The 16,335-nt window shown below is 38.5% G+C and overlaps 1 protein-coding gene across 1 annotated transcript in view; it reads left to right on the top strand.

Annotated features, from left to right (window-relative positions):
- Positions 1 to 1,151: 1,151 nt before the first annotated feature.
- ZNF41 (zinc finger protein 41) overlaps positions 1,152 to 16,335 on the top strand; it is a 51,693-nt gene continuing 36,509 nt past the window's right edge. The window contains exon 1 of the mRNA XM_060138217.1: positions 1,152 to 1,202. The gene's annotated coding sequence lies outside the window, so the exon portion shown is untranslated. The remainder of the gene's footprint in view (positions 1,203 to 16,335) is intronic.

Here is a 16,335-nt window from a genome sequence, read left to right on the forward strand (position 1 = left end):
TGGGGAAGTTATTTGGCTGTATCTATTCAACAACACAATAGCCTTACTTGTATTTAATAATAAAACTTAAAAATATAGGAAGCAAAAATTGACTGGTGAAATGAAACCCTGACTTATCAATACAGTGGGAAATCTCAGTAACTCAGGGAGCAAGCAGAAGAAAATCATCAGGAATGATATACACATTTAAAAGAAATTTTATTGGAGTATAGTTGATTTACAGTGTTGTGTTAGTTTCAGTTGTACAGCAAAGAGGAACAATATACACATTTTTAACAGCCCAACTAACAAGCTTGAACCAATAAACATATACGCTAAACCCAACTATTGGAAAATATATGTTTTTTTCAATCAAGAGATGAAACATTTTTGAAAACTAGGCCTGTACTTGAACCTTAAGGCAAATTTCAACAAATTTCGACTCAACATCATTCAGACAACATTCACAGATCACAGTGCAATTAAGTTAGAAATCACTAACATCGAGATTAACTTTGTGTTTGAGGAAATGAAAAATGGTGTTAGGAACTGTAAACTTTTCTGCACTCCCTCTAAGTTCCTTCTTTAATCATTAAGTATGAGAACAGGATACAACAGAATGAGATGGGCCAAATCAAAAACAGCTCCCTTCAGCAGCATTCCACCTGCGGGCCAAAGCCCACCAAACTTGCAGGAGACACTGCGCAGGGCTGTTCTTGTCGCAGCAGCCTGAATAAAGTCACCATTCCCTTGACATTTGAGTCTCGGAGAATTTTTGCATGTTCGACACTGGACTTCTAAATAATTCTTGGATCAAAGGGGGGAAAATTACAAATTAGCACTTGAAACTGAACACTAATGAAAATGCAACAAATCAAAACTTGGATCTTTGGAAAAGAAGTTTAAACTTCATGCTTCTATAAGGAAACTGGGAAGGCTGATTACTCGAGTTTTTAAAAAATTGGATGACGTGCCCCACCACTGATGTCACAAGCCCCCCCCCCCACACCCAGCTCAATGGCTCCCTGCACAGATGCTTGGTTTCTGGCGCTCAATCACCTCAGCTCCCTGCGCCCAGAGTGGTTAAACTCTCGCTGCGGGCGACTTCCGCTTCCTGGCCTAAATCTGACACGTACTATTCCCCCCGTGGCAACTACCCAGGGTCGGTGACAGCCAGAGCCGGGCGATGCCCCCAGCCGACGGGTGGACAGAGGCGCCGTCAGGTGGGCACGTAGCGGCGCCCCGGGCCCTGCCGCCGCGAGCCGCCTGCGCCGATCGGGGGCCGTTCCGCACCCTGAGAAGTGGAGCGGCGGCTGGGGCGGGGGCCGGTCAGTGTCTGGGCCGGTGCCTTGGAGGTGTCTTTCTAGCTAGGAGCGGGGAGAGGGGCAAGGGGGGTTGCAACGCGCGAAGATGCCGCGACTCCCCGGGGATACGGCCTGAGGGCGGGGCCCCGAGCACAGAGAAGGGAAGGCGCCAGGCCCGCGCCTCGGGGTAATGGTGGAGCATGAGGCGCAGGAGGGAGGAGTCCGGGATCTGCAGCCGGATCTGCTGGGCCCGATCGGCTCCCGGGAAGCCCCACCGGGGAAGGTCTGGCGGGGGCCCGCTGGCTCCGGCGCAGCAGAAATGCCCACCCTCCCAAGATGGCGACTCCCGGAGAGACACTCCCAAGGGGACAGCCATGTTAGTGGCCTGACAAAGTCACTAAAGAAAATCGGCAAGCCCGCCTCTCCTCCGACACACACAGACACGCACACGCACTGACACCTCGTGAGTGCACCCAGTGTAATTGGGGGCTAACGGCCGCTTCCGCGCCGACACTAAGCATGTGCGGTGCGAAGTCCAGAAACGTGGGAGTCCCGCAGAGGCAATTTCAATACTTCTGGCTCCGGGACTGAGTTTAACAGAGGCGGCGATTTAGGGCCAGTAAAACGTTGACATAATTATGGGGGTGTTACGACATGGCTTTCGGGCTCAGTGATGGTACTCTGTGGGGTGAGTGATGGGGCTTCTCTGGAGTCACTTAGGAGGAGGTGCGTAGTGATAGGGGTTTGTGGGTGAATGGTGGGGGCAGTAGGGAAAGTAATAGGTAGTCTGTGGGGTGAGTATTGGGGGGTCTGTGGGGTCATAGTGATGCAGGGTCTATAGGGTGAGCAGGGGGTATCGGTGAGGTGAGCGATGAGGAGTCTGTGGGGTGAGTGATGAAGATCCCCGGAGGCCACTGATGGGGTATGTGGAGTAAGCGACTGGGTCTGTGGGATAAGCGATGGAGGTTTGTGGGGTGAGTGGTCAGGCGTAAGTGCAGTAAGGAATGGGGACTGTGGTGTGAGTGATACAGTCTCGGAGGTGTGATGTGTGCTCTTTGGGGTTAGTGCTGGAGTTCCTGAGGGGCGAATGATGGGGGTTCTGTGGGGTGTCATAGGGGGTTAGTGGGGTAAATGATGGAGGGGTCTGTGAGATGAATGATGGGAGTTCAGTGAGGTAAGTGATGAGGGTCTTTGAGGAGAGTTATGGGTGGTCTGTGGAATGAATGATGGAGAGCCTGTGGAGTGAGTAATGGAGAGTGAATGAGTGAGTGAGATGGAGAATTTTTGAGGTGAGTGATGAGGGCCGCGGGAGGAGTGTTGCAGGGTCTATGAGGTATATGATGGGGTTTATTGGGTGGATGGTCAAGGTTTCTGTGGTGTGAGTGATGGAGCTCTGTGGGTGGTCTTAGGATTGAGATGGGATTGTTTCAAAAACCTACCTTTGACCTTCTTGGTCCTCCTGTATCTTTGTTTTCTGTGTCATTAGTTTCTGCCCTTGATTTCATTATTTCTTTTCTTTGGGTTTTTTCTTTTATTCTTATTTTTAAATTCCTAAATTGAATGCTTATCTCATTAATATTCAATCATTTTCTTTTACAGTATAAGCATTAAGTTCATGAATTTTTCTCTAAGAACACTTTAGCTCCATGTCACAAGTGTTGATATGTAACATTTCCACCACAGTTTATTAATAATATTTTCTAATTTTTGTTGTGGTTTTCTCTCTGATCCCTTAGTTATTTAGATATGAGATTTTCATTTCCCAAAAAGTTGTAATTTTTGTTATTGATTTCTAAATTATAGCCAGAGACTGTCATCTGAGTGATTATTAGGTGCAGGAAGGGATGTTCCATGAGGTGGATGGTATGTACTGAAATTTAAGTCCAAAACTTTTGTAAAATTGCAACTCCCACCAGCAACATATAAAAGGGCTCATTCCAAAATCATCTCCCACACTGAATGTTGCTGCACTTTTTAATTTCTACCATTCTGAGGGCCAAACACAACAGTATGTAGCTTACCTTGATGTGCATTTTCCTGACACCTGGTGGCTGAATATCTTCTCATATTTATTGGCCTTTGAAATGCATTTTTAAAAATTTTCATATCCTTTGGTCTTTATTTTTTCCTTTATGTAGTTTGTCTTACTAATTTGTGGATATTAACCTTCTGTCATTTATTGTAATTTTTTCCCTTTATCTCTCTTTATATCTTGATTTTTGAAAGGTGTATTCACATATAATTAGAAAAAATAATTCTCTGATTAGGTAATTTTTCCTTAACAAGTTCTGAATATCGTGTTTTGCCTAGTGGGTTCTCGCTGTTTTGTGCTTAAATAAATACATGTTTTAAATTTAAATTTTTATTGTTTTAAAGTTAAATTGTAATCCAACTGGAAAATTCTGGTGTGTGGTGTGAGACGAGATCAAAGTTTCTACTTTCCATTTGGATAGAAAATTTGCCTGCACCAATCATTAAATAAATAGCCTTTTCTAACTCAGTTAAATGCCACTTTTGTCACATAAATTCCCAAATGTATATCATTCTATTTCTGAACTCTGTTTTTTCTTCTGATATATGTATCTACTCCCTTTCAAAAAATTGTTTTGACTTTAGAAATACTTTTAATATTGAATAGTGCTAATCCCCTCACTGTTCCTTTTTTTTTTTTGGTTGTTTTCTTTAATCTTTTTTAGCATTTATTCTTCCACATGAATGTTAAAAACATTTTATTTCACTTCAAAAGCAACCATTAAAACTATATTTTATAATTTCCTTCTTATAGATTCAGAACCTTTTTTGAAAAGTTCATTCTTAAATATTTTAAATTTGATATCATCACAGTGAATAGCACATTTCTCTATTTCCATAGAAAAATTATATAAATTAAAAATTTTTTATTTCTTTTTTGCATATTATTTCTTATCCAATCCAGTTATCACATTCTCATGTGAATTCTAGTTGCCTTTTATGGTCTCTTAGTTTTCCTAGATATAACATCATGTCACATCCAATTAACAATGATACTCTCTCTTCCTTTCAAATATTTATTCTGATTACTTCATCTTCTCCTATTGCATTAGCTAGAGCTTTCAGAACAATGTTGAATGATACTTGATAGAGGGTATCCCTATCTTGTTGCTAATTTGAAAGTGAAGGGTATTCATTCATTCATTCAACAAACATTTGTTGAATACCTTCACCTTTCCAGATACTGGGTTTGAAATCCTGCATGGCCACTTACTAGCTACATGATCTTTTTTTTTTCCTAACAGCTTTATTGATATAATTCACCTACCATAAACTTCACCATTTAAAGCTTACAATTCAATGGTTGTTAGTATATTCAAGGAGTTGTGCAAACCACTGTCATAATCCAATTTTAGAACATTTCATCACCCCAAAAGGAAACATTGTACTCATTCTTCATTCCCACCCCATACCTCCAGCTGCAGACAGCCACTAATTTACTTTGTTTCTATAAATTTGCCTATTCTAGACCTTTCGTACACATGGAATCAAACAATATATGATCTTTGATGACTATCTTCGTTCACTTAGCATGTTTTTAAGATTCATCCGTGCTATAGCTTGTATCAATGCTTCATTCTTTATTACTGAATAATATTCCTTTGTATGGATATACCACAGTTTGTTTATTCATTCATCAACTGATGGACATTTGGGTTGTTTTCACTTTTTGGCTACTATGAATAATGTTGATGTGAACATTTGTGTACAAGTTTTTGTGCGGACGTATGTTTTCATTTCTCTCAGAAGTGGAATTGCTAGATCATATGGTACCTTTGAAGAACTGCCAAACTGTTTTTGGCATTTTACATCCCACAGCAATATATGAAGATTCCAATGTGTCATATCCTCATCAACACTTAACAAGTCTTTTTTTTTTATTCTAGCCATCTTAGTGGGTGTGAAGTGGTATCTCATTGTGGTTTTGATTTCTATTTCCCTAATGAATGTTGAGCAACTTTTCATGTTTGCAATGGACTAAATGTTTATGCGCCCCTCCCATTCTATGTTGAAATCCTAAACCGTGGTGTGATGGTATAAGGAGGTGAGGCCTTTGGGAGGTGATTAGGTCATGAGGGTAGAGCCCTCATGAATGGGATTAGTACCCTTATAAAAGAGACCTCAGAGAGCCCCCTTCCACCTTTTGCCATGTGAGGACACAACAAGAAGGTAGCCATCTATGAATCGGGAGGCAGGTTCTCACCAGACACCCAATCTGCTGATGTGTGAGCTTGGATTTCCCAGCCTCCAGAACTGTAAGAAATAAATGTTTGCTGTTTAAGCCACCCAGTTTATCGTAGTTCATTACAGCAGCCTGAACACACTAAGACAATATGTTTAATTGACCATTTGTATGTCTTCTCTGGAGAAATATCGGTTCAAATTATTTGCCTATTTTTTAATTAGATTATTTGTCTTTGTATCATTGAGTTGTAAGCATCCTTTATATATTCTGGATACAAGCCCCTGGTCAGATATGTGATTTGCATATATTTTCTCCCATTTTATGGGTGTCTTTTCACTTTCTTGGTGGTGACCTTGTAGCACAAAAGTTTTTAATTTTTATGAAGTCTAATTTATCTATTTTTGTTATTGTTGCTGTGCTTGTTTTTAAACATCTTTATTGGAGTATAATTGCTTTACATTATTGTGTTAGTTTCTGCTGTATAACAAAGTAAATCAGCTATACATATACATATATCCCCATATCCCCTCCCTCTTGCGTCTGCCTCCCACCCTCCCTATCCCACACCTCTAGGTGGACACAAAGCACCGAGCTGGTCTCCCTATGCTATTTGGCTGCTCCCCATTAGCTATCGATTTTACATTTGGTAGTGTATATATGTCCATGCCACTCTCTCACTTCGTCCCAGTTGCTTGTGCTTTTGATGTCATAGATGTTTCTTTCCCCATTGAATTGTATTGAAACCCTTATCTAAAATCAACTGACCATGAGTGTAAAGGCTTATTTATGAATTCTCAATTCTATTTCATTCATCTATATGCCTCCTTTATGCCAGTACCATGCTGTGTTGATTTATATAGCTTTGTAGCAAGTTTTGAAATAGAGAAATGTGTGTCCTCCAACTATGTTCTTATTCAGTGTTTTGGCTATTCAGGTTCCTTGCATTTCTATCTGAATTTTAGGATGAGCTCATTACCCTCTTCCAAAATGCCCCTGGGATTTTGATAGGGATTGTGTTGAACCTGTACAACATTTAGGGGAATATTGCCATTTTAATGATATTAAGTCTTTTTATCTGGGCATTTTTTTTAGCATAATGTTTTCTGGTGATTTTGGGGGTAGTAGTTGTAATATTTACACAGTTCTTTAATGTTCTTATTTTAATTTGTATTTTTATTAGGAATAGCTCCTGAATTGTGTCAGATGCTTTTTGATATTAACAGCCTTATGGTATTATTCTCTTTAATTGGTTGTTGTAATGAATTACATTGATGTGTAATGTGGCCGCATCTTTGCCTTCCTGGAAGAATTCTGTTTGGTCAAGGGGAATTTTTCTTATAAGATACATTTGGGGACTTCCCTGGCAGTCCAGTGGTTAAGACTTCGCCTTCCAATGCAGGAGGTGCGGGTTCGATCCCTGGTCAGGGAGCTAAGATCCCAAATACCTTGTGGCCAAAAAACCAAAAACAAAACAGAAGCAATATAGTAACAAATTCAATAAAGACTTAAAACATGGTCCACATCAAAAAAAAATCTTTAAAAAAAAAGATACATTTGGATTTGAATTAGTAATATTTTATTTAAAATTTTTGCCACTATAAGAAAACTGCTTATAGTTTTCTTTTCTTTTTTCTTTTTTTGTACTATATTTAACATGTGTTGGTATTAAGGTTATGGCAGTTTTTAAAAGGAATTCAGGAGATTTCTATCTTTTTATATGTTAAAATGGCATAGAAATTATCTCCTTTTTAAAGTTCAGCTATAAACACACTTAGAACTGGTGTCTTTTAAAATGGTAAATTTTAATTATTTTTTTTTCTCTGATTACTGGTCTTTACTGATTTCTTCTTTTGGGGGGTTTAATTTTGGTGGTTTATGGTTTTTTGTTTTGTTTTGTTTTGTTTTGTTTTTCGGTACGCGGGCTTCTCACTGTTGTGGCCTCTCCCGTTGCGGAGGACAGGCTCCGGACACGCAGGCTCAGCGGCCATGGCTCACAGGCCCAGACGCTCTGCGGCATGTGGGATCTTCCCAGACTGGCGCACGAACCCGTGTCCCCTGCATCGGCAGGTGGACTCTCAACCACTGCACCACCAGTAAAGCCCTTGGTGGTTTATGTTTGCTAGGGATTTTATATTTTCATAGAACTGCACATAATGCTTAAATTATTCTGGTCACTTCCACATCTGTGGTAGTAGTTCCTTTTTTTTTCCTAAAATTGTGTGAGTATATGTGTGATGTGAGTGTGTGTGTGTGTGTGTGTGTGTGTACATGTATATTTCCTTCTCTTTTACCTTTATCAGGTGTCTCATGAACATTTTATTTTCTTTTTCTAATTTCTTAAGTTTAGCACTTAATTCATTTATCTTTGGCTTTTCTTTTTAAATATTAAAAACATTTTAGGCTAAAATGTCCCTTAAATATAACTTTAGCCATGTCTCAAAATGAGGTATGAAGTTTATAATTTTATTATTGAATTTATCTTCAATTCTGCCATGTTTGTCTGTTTGTTTAATTATTTATTGGCTGCACCATGTGGCATGTGAGATCTTAGTTCACTGACCAGGGATTGAACCTGCACCCCCTGAAATGGAAACGCGGAGTCTTAACCACTGGACCACCAGGGAAGTCCCAATCCTGCCATGTTTAGAGAATATTTCTTTTTCCCCCAGCTTTATTGAGACATACTTGACATATAACATTGTATAAGTTTAAGGTGTACAGTGTGTTGATTTGATACATTTGTATATTGCAAAATGATTATCACCATAGTGTTAGCTAACACTTCCATCATGTCACATAATTACCACTTTGTGTGTGTGTGTGTGATAAGAACATTTAAGATCTACTTTCTAGACAATATTCGAGTATATGATACAGTATCATTAGCAATAATCACCATGTTGTACCTTAGATTTTCAGAACTTGTTTATCTTATAACTGGAAGTTTGTACCCTTTGACCAACATCTTCCCATTTCCCCCACCCCCCGGCCCCTAGTAACCATCACTCTACTTAGAGAATATTTCTTTCTTTCTTTTTTTTAATTGAAGTATAGTTGATTTACAATGTTGTATTAGTTTCAGGTGTACAGCAAAGTGATTCAGTTATATATTTTTTTTTTCAGATTATTTTCCATTATAGGTTATTACAGGATATTGTATATAGTTCCCTGTGCTATACAGTAAATTCTTATAATCTATTTTATGTGTAGTAGTTTGTATCTGTAGAGACTATTTCTTAACTGCAAACTAGTTTTGGTCATTTGGTTATCTTTTTATTCTATATTTCTTTTTTATTGAAATATAATTGTCGTATAACATTGTGTAAGTTTAAGGTATACAGTGTTTTGATTTGATATGTTTATAAATTTATAAATTACGACATGATTACCACAGTAGCTTTAGCTAACACCTCCATCCTGTCACATAATTATCATTTCTTTTCTGTGGTGAGGATGTTTAAGACATAGTCTCTTAGCAATTTTGATTCTATATTTCTGATTTTTGTAGTATTGTTGGTAATATAGCCTGCCAAAACTCTAATTTTTAAGAAATATCAATATTTTTTTCTTTGAGTCCAAGTTACACAATTTTTTGTTTTTTGGTACGCTGGCCTCTCACTGTTGTGGCCTCTCCCATTGCGGAGCACAGGCTCCGGATGCGCAGGCTCAGCGGCCATGGTTCATGGGCCCAGCCACTCCACGGCATGTGGGATCTTCCCAGACCAGGGCATGAACCCGTGTCCCCTGCATCAGCAGGCAGACTCTCAACCACTGCGCCACCAGGGAAGCCCCAAGTTACACAATTTAAAGTTTTTTTAACTGTGCCATGAGTCTAAAAGAAGAGTATATTAATTGGACAGAATTAAATCTAGCACTGATTATATTTTTCAAATCCTCTTTACTTCTTTTTTTGGTCTACTTGACCCATTATATTATAATAAAATTTCCCAGCGTAATTGTGATATTTAAAAACTCTTTATTATGAAATAATTATAGATTCATACGAAGTTGCAAATATAAGACAGAGAAATCCCATGTACCCTTTACCCAGTTCCCCCCAATAGTTACATCTTATAAAATCATAATGCAGTATAAAAATTTAACATTGGTACAATGTGTGTGCCTAATTCCTTGTCATTTTGCCATGTGTGTAGATTCGTGTAACGACCACCACAATCAATATACAGAGCTATTACCCTTTTTGTACTTTTCACCCCCACCATCATCCCTAACCTTTGGCCACCAATAATTTGTTTTCCATCTCTATAATTTTGTTATTTTGAGAATGTTACATAAATGGAACCATACAGTACGTGGCCTTTGAGATTGTTTTTTTTTTTCACTCAGCATAATGTCCTTGAAAACCATCCTTACAACTATCGTTGTAACAATAGTTCATTTCTTTTTATTTCTGAGTAGTATTCCATATTATAGATGTACTACAGTTTATTTAACTATTCATCTACTGGGGGACATTTTGGTTGTCCCCAGTTTGGGGCTATTACAAATAAAATTGCTATGAACAATTGTACAGATTTTTGTGTACATGTAAGATTTCATTTCTCTAGAATGAATGCCCAGAAGTGCAATTGCTGGGTCACTTTTTTAAAGAAACTGCCTAACCGTTTTCCAGAGTGTCTGTACCACTTTACATTCCCACTGACAACATATGAGAGATCGTTTTTCTGCATTTTCTCCAGAATTTGGTATTGTTGCTATTTAAAACATTTTTAGCTGTTTTAATAGGTGTGCAGTGATTATATCATCATTGTCTTAATTTGCATTTTCTTAATGGCTAATGACATTGAACATCTTTTTAAAATTTTTTTTATTTTTGTACACTTTTAAAAGTTTACTTTCCACTTACAGTTATTACAAAATATTGGCTATATTCCCCGTGTTGTACAATACACCTTTGAGCCTATCTTACACCCAATAGTTTGTACCTCCCACTCTCAGACCCCTATATTGCCCCTCTTCCCCACACTGGTAACCACTAGTTTGTTCTCTATATCTGTGAGTCCACTGCTTTTTTGTTTTATTCACTAGTTCGTTGTATTTTTTAGATTCCACATATAAGCAATATCATACAGTATTTATCTTTCTCTGTCTGACTTATTCCACTTAGCATAATGCCCTCCAAGTTCATCCATGTTGCTGCAATGGCAAAATTTCATTATTTTTTATGGCTGAGTAGTATTCCATTGTGTGTGTATATATATATATAGATATAGATAGATAGATAGATAGATAGATCTTTATCTATTCATCTGTTGATGGACACAGGTGGTTTCCATGTTTTGGCTATTGTGAATAGTGCTGCTATGAACATTGGGGTTTATGTATCTTTTCGAATTAGTGTTTTTGTTTTTTTCAGATATATATCCAGGAGTGGAATTGCTGGGTCATATGGTAGTTCTATTTTTAGTTTTCTGAGAAACCTCCATACCATTTTCCACAGTGGCTACACCAGTTTACATTCCTACCAACAGTGTACAAGGGTTCCTTTTTCTCCACAAGCTTGCCAACATTTGTTATTTGTAGACTTTTTGATAATAGCTCTTCTGACAGGTATGAGGTAATATCTCATTGTGGTTTTGATTTGCATTTCCCTGATGATTAGTGATGTTGAGCATCTTTTCATGTGCCTGTTGGCCATCTGCATTTCTTCTTTGGAAAAATGTCTATTCAGTTCTTCTGCTCACTTTTTAATTGTTTTTTTTTTTTTTTTTTTTTTTGCGGTACGCAGGCCTCTCACTGTTGTGGCCTCTCCCGTTGCGGAGCACAGGCTACGGGCGCGCAGGCTCAGCGGCCATGGCTCACGGGCCCAGCCGCTCTGCGGCATGTGGGATCTTCCCGAATCGGGGCACGAACCCGTGTCCTCTGCATCAGCAGGCAGACTCCCAACCACTGCACCACCAGGGAAGCCCTTTTTTTTGTTTTTTTGATGTTGAGTTGTATGAGCTATTTATATATGTTGGATATTAATACCTTATCGGTCACCTCATTTGCAAATATTTTCTCCCATTCAGTAGGTTGTCTTTTTGTTTTGTTGATGGTTTCCTTTACTGTACAAAAGCTTTGAACATCTTTTTAAACATTGACATTGAACATCCTTTAAAAATTTTTTTTTACTTAAAATATATTTTGAGATATAGATTCATACGCAGTTGTAAAAAATAATACAGTGATCCCTTGTGCACTTTGCCCAGTTTCCTCCAATGGTGACATTTTACAAAATAAAAGTATAATATGCCAACCAGAATTTTGACCTTGATACAATTCAACCATCTTATCCAGATTTCCCCAGTTTTACTCATACATGTATGTGTATATGCATGTACCAAGTTTTATACAATTTTATCACCTGTGTAGGTTTGTGTATCCATCACCATAGTCAAAATACTGAATAGTTCCAACATCACAAGGATCCCTAGTGTTGCCCTTTTATAACCACACCTATTTCCCTTCTGTCTCCACTACCCTTGGAAACCACTAACCTGTGCTCCATGTCTAAAATTTTGTCATTTCAAAATTGTTATATTAATCAAATCATACAGTATATAAACTTTTGAGGTTGGCTTTTTTCACTTAGTATCATGTTCTTAAAAACCATCCAAGTAGCGTGAGTATCAACAGTTCGTTCCTTTTTCTTGTTGAATTGCACTCCTTGGGGTGGATGTACCACAGTTTGCTTAACCAGTCGCCTGTTGAAGGACATCTGGACTGATTCCAGTTTTGAGCTATTACCAGTAAAGCTGCTATGAACATTCATGTACAGATTTTTTATGTAAACATAAGCTTTCATGTCTCTGGGATAAATGCTCAAGAGTACTATTGCTGGGCCGTATGGGAATTGCATGCTTAGTTTTATAAGAAACTACCAAACCGTTTCCCACCAGCAGTGTAGGAGAGATCCAGTTTTTCTGCAACCTCATCAGCATTTTGTGTTGTCACTATTTTTTATTTTAGCCATTTTGACATATGTATAGTGATATCTCATTGTAGTTTTCATTTTCATTTCCCTGGTAAATAATATGGAACCCCTTTTCATATGCTTATTTGCCATCTGTATATCCTCTTTGGTGAAATGTTCATGCGTTTTGCCTATTTTCTAATTGAATTGTTTGGATGATTTTACTGTTGAGTTTTGAGAGTTCTTTACGTATTCTAGATACCAGTCTTTTGTCAGATATGTTGTCATCAAGTATTTTTCCCAGTCAGTAGCTTGGCTTTTCATCCTCTTCATCCTTTCCATCCTCTGGTCTTTTTCAGAGCAAAAGTTTTTAAATTTTTGGCAAGACCCAATTTATCAGTGTTTCCTTTTATGGATTATGCTTTTGGTGTCCAGTCTAAAAACTTTGTCATTCTCTGATTCTCTGAGAGCAACTGAATGTCCAATAATTCAATTTAATTTTGACACTCCCTACCTGGAGTTAGCATCAGATCCCATAAGTTAAAGGGCTCAATCCCACAAGACTGCCCCCACTTCAGATGCCAGTCACTGCAGGTCCCAGGCCACCCATACTTCTGATTTACCAGCTATAAATTGGGGGTTCCCAGGACCTCTTCTTCAGGCTCAATAATTTGCTAGAATAGCTCACAGAGATCAGGAAAACACTATGTTTACCAGTTTATTATAAAGGATACAACTCAGAAACAACCAGATGGAAGAGATACACAGAGCAAGGTATGGGGGGAAAGGCACAGATCTTCCATGCCCTCTCTGGACATGCTTTCCTCCCAGCACATCTGTGTTCAACCTGGAAGCTCTCCAAACCTCATTATTTAGGGATTTTTCTGGAGGGGTTTATATGGAGGTTCCATCATGTAGACCCCATTGATTAAATCATTGGCCACTGGTGATTGAACTCAATCTCCAGCTCCTCTCCCCTCCCTAGGAGGGAGGTTGGGGGGGGAGTGGGACTGAAAGTTTCAACCCTCTAATCAAGCCCTATAACCAAATGATTGGTTCCTTTGGCAACCAGCCCCCACCCTAAAATTATCTAAGAACCCACCATGAGTCCCTTCATCAGCATAAACTCAGGCATCGTTGGAAGGGGCTTGTAAGGAATAACAAACTAACAAAAGATGCTCTTATCACTCCTATCACGTAAGAAATCTCAGGGCTTTTAAGAGATCTGTGCCAGGAACAAAAACCAAATATATATTTCTTATCATACCACACTCTGTCTAGCCCTAAATCCTAAAGATTTTCTCCTATGTTTTTCATAAAAATTTTATAGTTTTACATTTTACATTTAAGTTTGTGATCCATTTTGAGTTAATTTTTGTGTAAGGAGTGAGGTTTAGGTTGAGGTTCTTTTTGCCCTGAATGTACAGTTGTTCTAGCACCATTGACTTGTTTTGCATCTTTGAAAAAATATCAGTTGGCCATACTTATGTGGGGCTATTTCTGGATCCTCTATTCCGTTCCATTGATCTGTGTCTGTCCCTCTGCCAAAACCACAGTCTTGATTAGTGTACCCATGCAGTAAGCTTTAATATCTATTAGAGTGATTCTCCCACTTTATTCTTCTTCAGGACTGGTTTAGCTATTCTAGGGGCTGTGCCTTTCCATATAGATGTTAGAATATGCTTGTCTGTGGATGTTGAACATATTCTCATGTGCTTATTTGCCCTCCATATATTCTCTTTGGTGAAATGTCTCTTCATGTCTTTTGCCCATTTCCTTTCTTTACTTTTTTTTTTTTTTTTTTTTTTTGCGTTAGACGCGGGCCTCTCACTGTTGTGGCCTCTCCCGTTGCGGAGCACAGGCTCCGGACGCGCAGGCTCAGCGGCCATGGCTCACCAGCCCAGCTGCTCCGCGGCATGTGGGATCTTCCCGGACTGGGACACGAACCCGTGTCCCCTGCATCGGCAGGCGGACTCTCAACCACTGTGCCACCAGGGAAGCCCTTTTTGCCCATTTTCTAATTGGGTTGTTTGTTTCTTCAATGTTGAATTTTGAGAGTTCTTATTATGTTATAGATATGAGTCTTTTGTCAAATACGGGGTTTGTGAATATTTTCTCTCAGTCTGAAGCTTGTCATTTCATCCTGTTGAGTGTCTTTTGTAGAGCCACAATTTTTAATTTTGATGAAGTCAAATTTATCTATTTTTTCTTTTAAAAGATTATGTTTTTGGTGTCATATCTAAGAACTCTTCACTAAGCCCTAAGTCCTGATGATTTTCTCTTCTGTTGTCTTCCAACAGTTTTATATTTTACATATAAATCTATGATCCATTTTGGGTTAATTTTTTATAAAGTGTGATATTTAGAATGAGATTCATTTTTTATTTTTGTTTCATTTTGGTTTGTTTGTTTCTTTGTTGCTTATGAGTGTCCTATTACTCTAGCACCATTTGTTGAAAAGACATTGAATTGTTTTTGTACCTTTGTAAAAAAATTAGTTGACTGTGCTTTTTCTGGGTCCTCTAATCTGTTCCGTTAATCTATGTGCCTATCCCTTCATCTGTACCACATTGTCTTGATTCCTATAGTTAAATAAAAAGTATTGAAATCAGGTAGATTTATTTCTCCCACTTTATTCTTTTTTTTAATCTTTATTGGAGTATAATTGCTTTACAATGGTGTGTTAGTTTCTGCTTTATAACAAAGTGAATCAGTTATACATATACATATGTTCCCATATCTCTTCCCTCTTGCATCTCCCTCCCTCCCACCCTCGCTATCCCACCCCTCTAGGTGGTCAGAAAGCACCGAGCTCATCTCCCTGTGCTATGCGGCTGCTTCCCACTAGCTATCTATTTTACGTTTGGTAGTGTATATATGTCCATGCCACTCTCTCACTTTGTCCCAGCTTACCATACCCCTCCCCATATTCTCAAGTCCATTCTCTATTAGGTCTGTATCTTTATTCCCGTCTTACCCCTAGGTTCTTCATGACATATTTTCCCCTTAGATTCCATATATATGTGTTAGCATATGGTATTTGTCTTTCTCTTTCTGACTTACTTCACTCTGTATGACAGACTCTAGGTCCATCCACCTCACTACTAATAGCTCAATTTCGTTTCTTTTTATGACTGAGTAATATTCCATTGTATATATGTGCCACATCTTCTTTATCCATTCATCCGGTGATGGACACTTAGGTTGCTTCCATCTCCTGGCTATTGTAAATAAAGCTGCAATGAACATTGTGGTACATGACTCCTTTTGAATTATGGTTTTCTCAGGGTATATGCCCAGTAGTGGGAGTGCTGGGTCATATGGTAGTTCTATTTGTAGTTTTTTAAGGAACCTCCATACTGTTCTCCATAGTGGCTGTACCAATTCACATTCCCACCAGCAGTGCAACAGTGTTCCCTTTTCTCCACACCCTCTCCAGCATTTGTTTCTAGATTTTTTTGATGATGGCCATTCTGACTGGTGTGAGATGATATCTCATTGTAGTTTTGATTTGCATTTCTCTAATGATTAATGATGTTGAGCATTCTTTCATGTGTTTTTTGGCAATCTGTATATCTTCTTTGGAGAAATGTCTATTTAGGTCTTCTGCCCATTTTTGGATTGGGTTGTTTGTTTTTTTGTTATTCAGCTACATGAGCTGCTTGTAAATTTTGGAGATTAATCCTTTGTCAGTTGCTTCATTTGCAAATATTTTCTCCCATTCTGAGGGTTGTCTTTTGGTCTTGTTTATGGTTTCCTTTGCTGTGCAAAAGCTTTGAAGTTTCATTAGGTCCCATTTGTTTATTTTTCTTTTTATTTCCATTTCTCTAGGAGGTGGGTCAAAAAGGATCTTGCTGTGATTTATGTCATAGAGTGTTCTGCCTATGTTTTCCTCTAAAAGTTTGATAGTGTCTGGCCTT

Source organism: Lagenorhynchus albirostris, chromosome X (assembly GCF_949774975.1).
Source record: "Lagenorhynchus albirostris chromosome X, mLagAlb1.1, whole genome shotgun sequence".
Taxonomy (NCBI): Eukaryota; Metazoa; Chordata; class Mammalia; order Artiodactyla; family Delphinidae; genus Lagenorhynchus; species Lagenorhynchus albirostris.